Raw genomic sequence first — 15,277 nt, 5'->3', positions numbered from 1 at the left:
TTAACTTAATTTTGTTTTTCGTCACCTAATACAATCAATTATCATGGAAAGAGAACTTCACACTTACATTAAACAAATCATATAATATATATGATGTTTTGAAGGTTATAATATGCATTCTAAAGTGGAAGTACAATGCAAATTGTATTTACATTTATAATAAATAATCGATTATAGGTGCATTAAAATATAAAGCCACACATACACAAGTATTTTTTAAATGCCATTAACGTTGGTAGTCAGGTGTTTCCTAAACGACTGACATGAATTTAAAGCAGCAAATATAACATAACAAGCTCCATGTTTACTTAAATGTACATCCAGCGCTAAATGGAACGTTTTAGGTACGGAAACCGGAGAACGATAAGGGCTAGACTGGCTCCTGCGTCATCAACTGTGAGATAGCTTTCGCGCGGAGAGCTACAATTGCGTAATGTTTTGGTCGTTTCCTTTTTCTTGTAAGACTTTTGTTTTAATTAACTTTGAGAACACAATGAATTGAGAAGCATAGTTTTAAATTTATTTTAAATACTAAGTGACCTAGTTTTCCAAAATAAATCGTGTCTGGTTTTCGCTAGTTACTGAGATAACATTTCAATTAATTTTGGTTAGCATAATGATTAGCAGACACCGTAAGTATATTTAATGGGACAAAGTAAAACGTTACAGGTTTAGATAATAGTTTGTTACTTTTTCTGACAGATGAGTACAAATATTCGGGCAGAACCACTGCAATTTACACAATGTTACACTTATGTAATACAAGTACAATTCATAGGATTTCTCACTTTTGGTTTGGTAACCCAGCGCTCTTAGCCAAAAGGCTTTACCGCCCTGGGGCCCCCACGGACGTGGATACAGACAACCTGGCCGCTGACCTTGACAATAGGGTTTCGCTTTCTCTTCGCCCTCCCCTCCCCACCAGACAGGACTAGGGAGCTCAGACGCCAAGATAACTGCCGGGCATAGTAAGTTAACCTCATGACGCGGGCGAAGCGCAGTGTAAGTTAACCTCATTGCGCGAGCTTTGGGACCGAAGAGCAAGGGGAAGATACGACATTAATTGCGTCGCAGAGCTGTTAGGTGTTGTGGCAAAATGAAATAATTTACGAGACATCGTTTAGGTTGCTGTCGCTACAATTTGAGGGAACGACCAGCTACTGTTCCTCACAGTGAGTTGCCCTCGTTTCCCCTCCCCCCTCCTCCTTTTTCCAGTCCTGCAATAAATATCTGAAAAAAAAAAGTGTCACCGAATTAAGGTCTGGAGTAGGGAAAAGGTAAAGCAAATAGCAGAGAAATCCAAACTAAGGCTACGCGAAGGACAGTGGCATAATAAAAAAAAGTGTAAACCATAAAAAAAATTTTACTTCTCGAAATCTACTTTACCGCACACAGTTTACGTACGAAACATGGCGATGTACATGGGTAATAAAAAAATATATATTTATATTGAAATTTAAAAAAAATATTGTAAAAAATACGTTAGCTCACACCAAACAGAGACAAGTGCAAAATAATCACGCACGTGATCCATAAATAACGTCTCGTGCTGCCTCTGTACGAAAGGGAAGCCTCACAAAATACAAGCCAAATTAATTAAGTTCTCAAAACTATGCAAATCTACGATTAAGTATGTGTTAATTTACAATGAAATGATGCAAAACTTTGTAATCCTCAGCCCTCTATTAAAGGTCCTGGGGCGCAGAAACTCAAGGTAACAAAGTCACATCCAGCGAACTTAAAACGAGAATCGTTTCTTTAATTATTAATTTTACGCTGGCCCAAAAAAAATGACCTTTTAAAAGTTCCACCCAAAAACACTCGTGAAATTTTGCTACGGTCACTCCATTCTTGGCTTGCAAAAGAAAAAAGAAAAAAAGACGTCTATTTCGCTGTAAATGATGTTCTGCGATTCAAGCGGGAAAACCATTCCGGCACAGAGACGTCCCTCAGGGGAATGATTTGAAAAAGTCGAATGCCGAGCGCACGAGAAAATTTGGGTAGCACAGTCACTAAGCCGGAAGTCCTTTAGCCTAAATTTCGGCCTAGTGCCTGTCGGCCTAGTGATTTTTGGCCTACTGCCTGTCGGCCTAGTGCCTTTCGGCCTAGTGCCTATCGGCCTAGTGCCTTTCGGCCTAACTGCTTGTCGGCCTACTGCCTGTAGTCCTACTGCCTTTCGGCCTAGTGCCTGTCGGCCTAGTGATTTTCGGCCTACTGCCGCGGTCCCGAAAATAATTGCTCTCGCGAGGTTCGTTCGCAAAAGAGTTCGAAAATCAAACTATGGCGAGGCTTACTTGCGATCAGCTGTTTTGCAGAGGTGGCGCGCAGCGTAGGTACATGCGAACTGTTGGCGGTTTTGCTCTAACCTCCCGAAGGGGTTTGCGCGCTCTTGCGAGAAGAACAGCGGCGAAGACGACTTGCCCCTCGCTGACGGGACAGCGCGCCGTCAGACGGAGCCGATGCGCCCGGCGCCCGCTGACGTTCTGCAGACGCGCAGGCGTCGCGTCGCGTCGGGAACATTCGTGCGGCCTCGGGAAGCCTTCGTTCCACAGACGAGAGAGCCACGCCCGAAGTTGCCCGAAGTTGCCCGAAGTTCAAGCTCGCTTTTTTTTTTTTTCGTTCTATCTCATTGTTAAGAGACCCGGAAAATTCGCGGGTTAATTTCGTGTTATGCTAATATTCAAATAATTATACTTTAGTGCTGCTTCTGCCATTGGTTCACTGTTAATCTGGATGACTGAGATCCAATTAGAGACCCTCACTCATAGAAGTGTCGAATCACAGGCCACCCAGTCGAGACGACTCACAAGTCAGCAGCCAATGAACAGGTGGCATTTGCCCCCGAGTGTGTAGAGGATATTGGAGTCCATCCTGGAGGTCATTGAACCCGCGAATTTTCCGGGTCTCTACTCATTGCATAAACCGGTGTGGCATTAAATTTTGCGGTCGATTAGGATAGTTAGCTACATTATAAATACTTTAAAACATTGTGGATGTTTGGTTATATTAGGTAAGTAAAGCTACATTAAAAATACTGTAAAATCATTTCATGGTTGCTTAGCAAATAAATTCTTTTAATATGCAGCTATCCAGGGCTAGGAAACCGTTTACATGATTTCACAGTATCTCTAATGTAGCTATCCTAACCAAATCAACCGTCCACAATGTTTTAAAGTATTTATAATGTAGCTAACCTAACAATTTTACAATGAACCAAAAAAAAAAAAAAAAACCGAAGATGCACGATCGGGAGTTTGGCTCTCTCGTCTGTGAAGGGAAGGCTTCCTGTGCGGTCGTGGACGTGATAAACCGCTGGCTCGGACACACTCGAGACTTATTTGACGGGAAGGCCACGCCCACTGGCGGTTTAACATCCCGCCGCGTCCACTCCCGCGCCCACACACGCCAACTCCCCTTCGAGTGTCTCTCCCTGCCACGGCAGCGCGCGAGCGCTAGTGTCGCCCCTCACGCGACAAACACTCGTAAATGTAAAAAGTAAAAAAAATAATAATAAATTGGTTGTCTGTAAAGTCTGTTTACGGACGATAGTTTAACGTGACAACGTCATTACAAAACATTTATTACGGCTCAGTCTCAGGCCGAATATGATATTTCATTTTCATCTGGATAAATCATTTCATCAATGTTTTGTTATGACGTTGTCACGTTAAACTATCGTCCGTAAACCGACTTTACAGACAACCAATTATTTTTAAATTCAGTCACGAACTTTGATGTGACATAGTAAAACCACCCCTCGAAATACCGCTAGTAAGTATAGCGGTACCAACGAATGTCGGGCCGTGTTGAAATTAGCGGAGTCGGATCACGTAATAGTAAACGGATCTCATTGAACGGAGTATCTACAATGGCACGCATGTGGAAAAATGACTCGTGCGGATTAACTGGGCAAGCTTGAAGCACTGGAAAGTTTTGAAAATATTTTGTCGCCAAAGCAAAAATAACCATAGCAATGTGTTGTACGAAGTTACCATATTATTTCTTGTAGTATTACAGATTATTTCTCGGCAACTGGTTTCTAAAGGAATACGTATTTTGTAAAAGTACAATATTTTTTTCTTTGTACAATCGGAGAGCTGTTAACCATTTCGTGAAGTATGTTTGCGAGTGAAGACTCCAGCCTGGTTGTCAAATGTAACGTTAAGTCCCAGGGATTCCTCCAGAGTGCGACGATGCATGCATTTCTGCGCGGATGCAGAGTCAAGCAGCTTTAAGTTTTATCTGATGGTCTTCAACAACTTTTTGGTTCACTCAGAACATCGGTTGAAGTGTAGTTTGCACTGTGTAATCAGGTAAAAGGTTTTTTTTATAGACATGTCTGGTTTACCGATATAAATTAATTATTAGAGACCTGTAAAATTCGCGGATTCATTTCGTGATAGGATTGAGTCCAAATACTTTTGACATTATTTTGCTTCAGTGATTAGGTCACAGTTTATCTGAAGGACTCTGGGCCAATGAAAAATCTTTAACAGAAGAATTAGTGAATCACGATCATTCCAGTCAACAGGTGTTACGAGTCGGTAACCAATCAGCAGATGTTATTTGCACGAGTGCATAGAGGATCATGGAGTCTATCCTTTAGGGATGTGAAATCGTGAATTTTACAGGTCTCTATTAATTATCATGTGAGCTTACAGATCAAAGCTAAGAGTTGTCAAACACCATTTCCGCAATATTTTGACTGTTGCAGTATGGAGATGGAGGGGCGAAAAGTGACTTCAACTACGTCGTAGTATGGCATCTCCTGATAATTTCTAGCTCCATGGTCTCATCATGAGAACATTTCGGGGACTTAAAGAACTATAGGCGGGCTATGACATACCTTTAGTATTCTGTCAAAGTTTTTTTCTTATTAGAATTTTTATTAATCCTTGCCTGATAAAATGTAATTCGAACGTTCAGTTTCCAATTGAAACTTTTATAGTTTTAGCGTACCTCATCACGTTTAAAATCTATGGCCCAATTGCATGAGTCACAGCCTGTATAACCTTACTGTTGTTGAAGGTTTGGAGTCTTAATTAATCCGCAGCATTTACATTTGTTAAAAAAAATAATTCACATCAGCAGATTTCTGTACTTTTAAGTAAAAATAAATAACTATGGAGCAATGCGTTGTTAAAAAAAAGTTCACCTTGAACATAGGTCACATATCATTCAAAGTTCTTCGCAGAATTACTGACACCCTCTTATATTCATGGGTGCTAAGTTAACTTTCATTGAATACGAACCTAAAAACCTTCATTTTGAGTATTAATAAAACTAAAAGAAAGTAAGTGTAAAGAAAAAAATGGCTCTATTTCCTTACAATTTCAAGTTAACAACGAAACGAAGTCCTCAGGAGTTGGAATCAAAGTTAGTTCCTACTAAGATTTAGTAATCTAGACTATGAAGAAAAAATGGTTTATTTGAGGCCCATTATTCGTGGAAAATCTAATACAAAAAAATTGGTTGTCTGTAAAGTCGGTTTACGGACGATAGTTTAACGTGACAACGTCATAACAAAACATTGATGAAATGATTACATACATTTATGAATAAAATTGAATCATTTTTATTGAATTATCACTATTTTGTATGGATACAAAGAAGTCTACAATTTAAATTATAAATTTTCCTTTATTTGCACCAATCAATTCAAATATGTTTATTACTTTAACGAACAGATTATTATAACTATAACTTTTATACATGTTTGCTATTTAACTTCTTCCAATCTGTGTTATTCTGTTAAGGATAGGACGATGATAGGAAAAGTAGAAAACGAATGGGAGTGTTTCAAGTTTAATGTGCCTCGAAAAAGTCAGATCAATGGTTTTTCCAATCGAGTGGAAGAGAGAGAGATTCGGCGCAAGCGTACAATGAACTAAACGGGACACAGTGTAACGGGACAAGGTGCGTAACGGGACACTTTTTCGTGCGTGCAGCCGGCGTTCATCGATTTATTAGGCGTTGACACGTAAAAAAAGCCTGTACTTTCAGAGTGGTCCTCGAAGAGCGAGAGTTTGTCCGCGCGAGACTCGCGAAAGAAAATTGCCCACAGCCGCATCTCCCGGCGCGCGGGAAGACCCTGGTCCTGCTGTTAGCGCCAAGTACCCCTGTCCTCCTCACAGGACCGCATGAAGGAGGGAGGGAGGGAGGACAGGAGGCCGTTAGCCTTGTGCCGCCAAGCCCTGGACGAGGATCGATACGGCCGGGGAATTGGGGACGGCCGCCAGATTCACCCCGTCTCTGATCCTCTGTGGGAGACAGTCACACCCCCCTGGTCTGGCGCGATGAACTACCTCTCCGATGGGGAAACTCACGAACCCTCAGAGAGAGAAGCTAGAAATAATCATATGGAGATTAGTAATAGTGAAAAAATTTCCAAACCACAGATATTGAAACTACATCAGTCGCACCTGTGTTTTCGTACCATGTGCGTCTCTGCCTGAGGACGGGAGCATATAGCAGTTTGCGAAACGTCGCTTGTTTTTGTTTTATAAAACTGTTGTGTTTGTTTCGTCTTTTCGTTTTGTCGTGTTTTTGTCTCGTTTTGACTGTTGTGCTGAATTTTTTTGGGTTCAATATTTTTGTGCTGTCATCATTTGTGGGTTTTTTTTTTCCGTTCTCTTCTGTTTTTGGAAAACTATTGTGTTTGTTTTGTCTTTTCATTTTGCTGTGTTTTTTGTCTCGTTTCAACTTTTGTGTTGAATTTTTTGGGTTCGGTAAGTATTTTTGTGCTGTCATCATTTGTGGGGTTTTTTTTTGTTCTGTTAGTACATTTTTCTTTGTTTTTCTTTGTTTGTTGACCATATCCCTGTTGTGGAGTATTGTGTGGTGTTTATATCCTGACAACAGCAATTTTTTGCTTAATTTTTGTTTTTGTCATTTGTGTTTTTTGTAGTTTTCTTCTACAGACATACATGTTCTTAGCAATGGCGTATGTCCAAAATATTACATCAAGTCATGCACTCCCATTGCACAAATCTTTCAAATATAATACTACATCTTATGTACGATTCCTAAGTGTACAATATAAACGTGTGCAATTGAAATTACCATGAATAACTCGTCAATCATTGGGTTTTCACTTTAAAGCTGTGCTACACATTGTGGTAATCGATTGGGAAAAAAATTAACGTAAAATAAGTGTTGTATTCGATAGAATAGTCACTGGAAAGAAGTAAGCATCCAAATGATTCAAGTGGATAAATTTAAATTTAAAAAGGATCAAATTCTAATGTTTTCTAATTCGAATATTGTCCTGGAATCCCAAAGATCTACCCTTCAAAACTAATCCAGTTTTAGGATTCAAAAATTTAATAATGTACAAAAAGTAAATATGGTGTTAATAAATAAAAAAATGTAAGTAGCCATTTTACAAACTACTTTCATCAAACCTGGCATAATTGCATATTATATGTTAAATATCTTGAGGAATTGTATCAGGAGATTGAAGAAAAACACAAATACACATTTTAAACCACATTGTTGATATTTTTATTTTACAATAAATTATTCTTTTAATATTTGTTATTGAATCTAAAATTATTATATACATGAGAGTCATTGGTATTTGAGACTTCGAATATTCTACCGACAAAATAGATAGTATCACATGTTGCACCAAAATCGCTATTATTTCGACACAATTTTAATTGTTTCAACTTTAGAGTGAATATGATTATTCGAATTTCCCCAATTTTATTCAAAGATAGATACTAAATAGTTTTTTAGATAAAATTATTATTAATGACTAACTATCTAGGTTCATTATCCTGCTACTTGTATTACTATTGCAAATCGCACCCTAGTTGTAAAAGATTGTTTTTACTAGAACTCCCTTACTCGCAACACGACATTCACGTATTGGAAATGGCTTACGATCACCGCATTAAGTAAAATATGGAATGAAAATTCGTTAATATTTACATCAAAGTCATCGGGATGGGTAAAAAAAACAACATAAAATAGGTACTTTATTTCTACTCTATAGACACTTAACATTATAACTTGATTGTACAAACAGAAAGTATTATTAATTTAAAAACAAATGGAATTAGCTTTTTAAAAATTGGTAAAGAGAGATGTTTTAAATACAGTTACATGAATGCAAAAACCAAAGGTGCCACACTACCTGATACTTAAACTAGGAGAGAGAACAACTAAATCTGAATATGAAACAGTCTGAAGCAAAATTAAGTCCTGAAAAAAAATTGTGACTGAATGGGGGTCAATTACTTGAATGGCAGACTGATTTGTTGACTCTGAACAGATTCAAGGAAGGTGCCTTACACTGGCTAAGATCTATGATAAGCTTGAGAACAGCCGCTGGCAATCTCTGATCCAGGGCCAACCAAGGTAACCTCAAATAAGAAACCCTTCCCATCATGGGTCAGTCCGAGGACAGGCGTCATATCCAGGCCCAGCGGCAGTGCGGCTCCAGGCTATACCACGTGTCCCAGCCAATGAAGACCCGAGTTGGTCCAGCACATGGCCCCCCTCCTCACCAATCACCAGCCTTCGATGTCACCACGCGGACAAAGGCTCTCCCCAGTGAACCCAGTTACCTGAGACTAGGGGCCGGAAAAATTCGCGGTTTCGATGGCCTTCAGGATAGACTGCACATTCCCCTGTACACTCGGGCAAATAACGCGAGTTCATTGGCTGCCGACTTGTGAGTCGTCTCAGCTGGTTTGTCTGTGATTCGATCCTTCTTTGGTTGAGGGGTTTATAATTGGTTGAGATTCGTCCTGTTGATCAGTAAGCCAATAGCAAAATCATTATAAAGGTATATGTATTTGAATTCTAGAGTATCGCCGAATGAATCCGCGAATTTTTCCGGTCCCTACCTGAGACACGCCAACTTGAGGGCCCGGCAGCGACAAACCCCCCCCCCCCCCCCCCCATCGCCACCATTCAGGGGGCGTTCGATCCCAAAAGGCGTAGCCTGACCACCAAGGCAGAGCCCTGACGGTAAGCACCTTTGGTGCCGCGGGAAGGCCAAGGGCGTATGCATAAGCGCATCGCACACCCTTTCCCGGGACCTGGTCGATGCTAGGGTATCCGGAACTGTAACCGATTTTCAGAACCGGGCACTTCGGTGCCAGTCTTCAACGGAACCGAGAATCCTCGGTACTTTCAGTGAGTAACAGGCGATTTGCCTAAAGGCGGTTTGCCTAAACATGAATTCGTTACGGGGATTTGCCTAAAGTCATTTCGCCTAAAGGCGTTTTGCCTAACGTCGAATTGCCTAACGGCGATTTGCCTAACGGCGATTTGCCTAACGGCGTTTTGCCTAAACGGTGTTTTGCCTAAAATTAGGCAAAAAGTCTTTAGGCAAAACGACACATGCCCCTTTCGGTACAAGGTAGTTTTTTTTTTAAGTGAAACTTCTTTGGGTGCGATAACAGTTGAATTTGTATTACAATTTCAATGTCAAATTTTAATGAAAAAAAAGTTTTCATCAAACCTTTTTTTAAAACGTTTTATACGCCAAAAATATATATAGAGAACACTTACGAATCTAAGTTTGAATCGCCAAAGATGTGTCACTTTTAACCGCGTGTACTGAGTTATACGCGCACTTTTGCTTTCATTAATGATAAACATATGTGTTACAATTTTTTATTGCAAGAAGATATACTAACGTTAAATATCACTTTATGCTCAGCCGTATTTAACTTAAGAAAAAATCCCTGAGAAACAAAATTAATTGTGTATAACTATAGGTAAAGAAAAGAATACAGGTACATGCCACAAAAGTTAGTTATATTGTTTTATAAATATTTGTTCATAAATTGGTAAATATCAAAGAAAACTCAACAAAAATATATAGAAGTTTAGTAAAATGTATAAAATAATTACACCAAATTTTTAGGAACAACACTATGTAAATTACATATTTTGAAGTACATATACATACAATTATATTTCTGTTGGGAAAAACAAACTGTATAGTAAAATTATTGAATATATATGTGTATTGTAAGTATATATAAAGGTTAAAGCGTACTTGACGTCTATTAAAAAAAACAACGCACAAATAAAGAATGACAAACCTAATGGTTTACAAATTAATAACCTGGTACAGTCATGTTTGTGTGAACGGGTATTAGCTCTACCTGTAAGATTCAGTTAATAAGTAGGCCTTACCAAGTCGTTTCCGAGGTGTTTATTTGTTTATTCTAAAGAGCGCCGTATTTCTAAATAGCGACGTGATGTCAAAAACGCATTTATACCTGTTGCAAAACTCAACTTGTTTTCAAAGAACTCTTTGTGAAACCTACAAAATGTTTATGACGTGGAACAATAAGTTACAGTTTTTCCTAGCTTTTTCTTGAAACCTTTTTCTGTTTGATTCACTTTAACAATGAACCGTCTTCTATGCTCTTATTGTAGGGATTCGTACGAAACTTTGACGTCTTTCTTTATGCAACTGCTTCATATAAAGCCATTTTGCTTTGAAAATTGAATGTAAAAAATTCTGCGCTCTTCTGTTTGCGTTTCTTATTGTTTGAATTCTTCTACTGCATACAATAATAGTCGAACAAAAAAGTAGGTACCAAGGTAATAAAAATTATAATTTATATGTAAAATTTTAACTTGATAATCTGTAGGTTTCTTATGGCAACAAGAATTCACACATATACAACTTACACATCTACAAAAACATTAAAATGTAAAAAAAATGGATTCAAAACTCAGCTGAAATAGGTAATAATTGTTTTATATTTGTTCAGTTATTGTTATTTACAGTGTTATTTCCAAAATTGATTTAAAATACATAAATGTAGCGCGTTCCAGCTAATCAGAACAACTGAGTGCAATTTCTGAAAATCATTACAGTTCCTAGGGGATCGTCCATTAATCACGTGAGGCTCGAAAAGGGGGGGGGAGGTGGTCGGGAAAAATCACGAAATATCACAAGGGGGAGGAGGGGTGTAGAGAGATATCACGTGTATTTTTTTTTTCGCCCGATTTCTACTAAACTGAAAAGCGATGCGTGACCTTGACTCGCCGTAGCCAGGCAACAATATCCCCGCCCGCCGCAACATGAACCACCCGGCTCGGCTTGCCAGTCGCTAGTAAGACTGTGATTTTGGCGCCGAATACATGCGTAAATCACATATAAGCCTTTCCTTTATTATTTTTATGCCAGTGAGAATAAACCTGCAACCTAAATGTGTGTCTGGAAATTTTTATCACTGTGCTTAATTTTCCAGAATTAAATTAGATTATACCTATATTTAAAGATAATATTCCGAAATTTTTAAAAAAATATTTTGAACCAAAAAATACACGTGAATTATTGTGGGAGGGGGGGGGGGTTTGTCTGAAACCTCACCACAAATCACTAGGGGGAGGGGGGGTTAAAAATTTGCTAAAAAAAACATCACGTGATTAATGGACGACCCCTAGTCCCATTTGATCTACCATAAAAAGATATGTTTTGGTACAAAGTTTTATCCTCGGTCTAAAAAAAGTGATTTAACATTTTTTTGGTCTGTTGCCTTTTTTTTCTCTAACAGTGATGTTTGGTGATTTATAATCACGTAATGGAAGAGAATTTATTTGTATTTTACTGTATAAACCCTACAAAACGGATAAAAAATATATTTTTTTAAATGTTTATAAAATGATAGTAATTTTTAATTCTTTGAAGAAAAAAAATGTTGTCTGTAAAGTCGGTTTACGGACGATAGTTTAACGTAACAACGTCATAACAAAACATTGATGAAATGATTGCATACTTTTATGAATAAAATTGAATCATTTTTATTTTAATAATAAAATAATAAATACTTGAAATTATACTAGTAATCAGATTTTTAAAATGCAAGAATAATTAACCTTTATTGCCGAAATTGTTGTAGTAATAAGCAATGAAAACCACATTAACTTTTCACTTCACTTTATAAACAGTCGACGAAACAGTTCACGTGTAGATGACTTGTAATTAATTTTAAAAACTGGCGTTTAGCTATAAAGTTTAAATATAATTATGAACAAGTTTTCATATAAATAATTTGTAATAAAATATCTATCATCAATTATATGAATCACCATATATTATTTTAGTCAATTTATTAGCGTAACGGGACACAGCGTAACGGAACAATGTGCGTAACAGGACACTTTTTCTTGCGTGCAGCCGGCGTTCACCGATTTATTATACGTTGTCACGTCAAAATTCGCCATTTATAAACCTTTTGTTTAAATATTCCCATAACCATACTTAAACAAAATGTTCAATCTGTATCTTTTCTGTATCACAATTTAAGAGTTTTAATTTAAAAAGAAGTGAGCGAATCTCAGCACTCGCCAGTGATGTGTAACATGTAACTTATCAAATCACAAAGTACGTATTAAAACAACATGTATTTTAATACAACACTCATAAAATTTAATGAATTTATATTGTAAATTAATGTAATATATTTTTCATACCGTATCTGTAGCGTATTGGAAAAGCCACGTGGCAATGCGTCCCGCTGTTCAAGACTTAATGTTAGCGGAACGAACGGTAAACAGCTGTGTCTTCTTTCTCCTTCTGCCTTTCTATTTCCAAACGCCATGGAATTGTTTTGCGCTCTCTGACAGCTGCATCACAACGTCAGCTAGAAGTCGCGCAGAAACATTTAATAACGCAGTTATACCCCCCCGCCCCCCCCCCCCCCCCGTTTTTGCTGTTACACACTTATGTTCGTTACGTACTTACCTACGCATTAACAAAATTACTCCTACCAAATACCGCATACCAACAGCTAAGATGTTACACACAAGAAAACCCTAACACTAGTATAAAACAACAAGGACGTTTTAAGACACTAAACGTACAAAGTCCGGGAACAAACGAAAAATTGTCTTTTTTTTAGGGTGTTAAATCCATAAGTTAGTAAATATATTTACTATCACACGTAGTTTTTCTAAATAAAATCATCAATATTTATGGTACACGATTAATGTACATATATTTAACTTGAACAGTTCTCATAAAACACCAAAATCTCTAAGTGCTTTTATCTTCTAAAATTATTCGTAACTAATTTATATATAATTATATTTCCTTTTTTACAACCAAACTACATTTATGTTCAACAGGAAGGCACTATTGGTTGTTAAAAATAATTACCTTCGTCTAATTTTAACTGAAGTAATTTATCATTTGTTCAGTGATTTTCTTGAATGTACATAAACTTTTTTTATCTTCTTCTACATACACTTTAAAGAAGGAGTTAGCTCATTTTAAAATCCTGATTATAATTCTGTTTAACAAGATGGTATTTATGATTTCTCAAAATCAAACTTAATGGCGTGCGCTCTCCTTACTTTGCGTCATATATTGTTACGATTTAAGGGTTCGTAAAGGATAGCCTACTTAAAGATTTTATCACTTAACAGTTTTATTGATGGCCACTACTAATGTCACTTACAAATAATCTTCTAAAATGGCAAATAATCAATTGCACTTAAAAATGTTGCTTCCCCAGTCACTCAGTTTCCACACTCCTCGCTGAGCTGCACCTCTGGCGCAACTCTCGCCGCAGCACCCCTCGTGGATCTCCGCCGCGGGACTCCGCCGCGCCCGCGACACTATCGCCGGGAACTGAACTCTTCGCCCTGGAACCTTCGTCCAGAGACTTCGCTGCTCTATCGCCCAAAAACTCCGCCGCGGGAAAACTCCCGACTTCACTCTCTCTCTCCACTCCCCTCAGACTAACTCTCTCGAGGCCGCCGTCCTCGTTTTATCTATCAGCCGCAATTTCCAAAACTCGCAAGCGCGGCCGGGGCCAGTCGCGTCATTCCGCGCCGACCTGACGGCAGAAATCTCTCGAAACACATGTCGGCGGCTCGCGTAACTACGCAGCTGTCCGGTGTCAGTTACGTGTCAAAGGCAGGGCGCTGCGCGGGGAGGGGTGGGAAGGAGAGGGAAAGCGACAATCCTTGTTATCTTCCAGGCGCGCGCGGTGCATATCATGTTGCGGCAGTCGCCAGCCAGCTCTGCACCTGCACGTGTTCCGGCCTTGCTCACGTTCGTAACAATATTTCCGTTCCTCGACTTCCGTCGCATTCACGAAAATACTCCAACCATATGCCATATACCTAAAGCGAAGATTTACACATCAACGCGTCAGTTATCAGGATCATGAAAAAATAATAGTTTTATATAAATCTGTTTCCTAGGACTGGTGCTGTGGCGTGGTGTCGATAGCACTGTTCGACAACTAAGATTTTGACGTCAATGCGGCCATATTGGATGACCTTGACTTTGACCATAGATCTTGTCCTTCAATATTTGCGTAAATTTGCCAAAAAAAGACACTGAATTTGCTAAAAATTTCCACAATTTCCACTTTTTAGGAAATTTTCCACAATAAATCAATAAAAAAAAAACAATTCAAATCCGTAAATATTAAGCTATAAATTAGGAAAAAAAAATTAAATCAATACAAAATAATTAATTAATAAAGTTTTAGTAAAAATAGTTCTGTTATTTTGAAATTATGACGTAACGTCCGACCATCTTGAAAATCCGTAATTATTATGCTAAAAAATCGGGACTAAATTTCAATTTTATAGAAAATAATTTTAATAAATTATTAATAAAATTTAATTTTAAAACGCACGTACGTCATGGAGCCTTGAATTCGATCCCGGTGAAGACAAAATATAAAAGGTAACAGATACTTCCACCACGGAGACCACCGAAAGACTGACCTCCCACCACTATTACCAATGTATATATTATGGCACCTCCAATGGCTTCACGTCCGTCATATTGATTTCGTCTGCTGGAGGCCACCATCTTAGATTATGACTTAACATCAGCAATATTGTTTTCGTTTGCTGGAGGCCATCATCTTGGTTTATGACATCACTGCATAAATCTTGTTTTCGTCTGCTGCAGGCAGCTATATTTACTTTAAGAACTTGTAACTAGGAGCGCTAGTTAACACTCATTGTCTGCTAGAGAGCGCTGCCTCCATCTTGTTTTCAGTATTCTATACCAGGAGCGCTAGTGTCACATAGTACACACAACGAGAGTCGGAGTGCGTCTCCGCCATATTAGTTTAATTTTTACCCACTAGAGTGTGCATTAGTATTAATTTCCAGGGCGTCCGCCATCTTGCCGACCGTCTTGACCACCATCTTGAAACTTTGTAATTATTTAGCAAGAAATTCGGTAGCAAAAAAAGTGATTTTAATAACAAAATATTTATTTTATTTGAACATGGAAGTGACAAGAACAAGGAATACACAACAAAATTAT

Source organism: Bacillus rossius, chromosome 12, assembly GCF_032445375.1.
Source record: "Bacillus rossius redtenbacheri isolate Brsri chromosome 12, Brsri_v3, whole genome shotgun sequence".
In the NCBI taxonomy this organism is placed as follows: domain Eukaryota; kingdom Metazoa; phylum Arthropoda; class Insecta; order Phasmatodea; family Bacillidae; genus Bacillus; species Bacillus rossius.
This window is presented reverse-complemented; position numbering follows the sequence as displayed.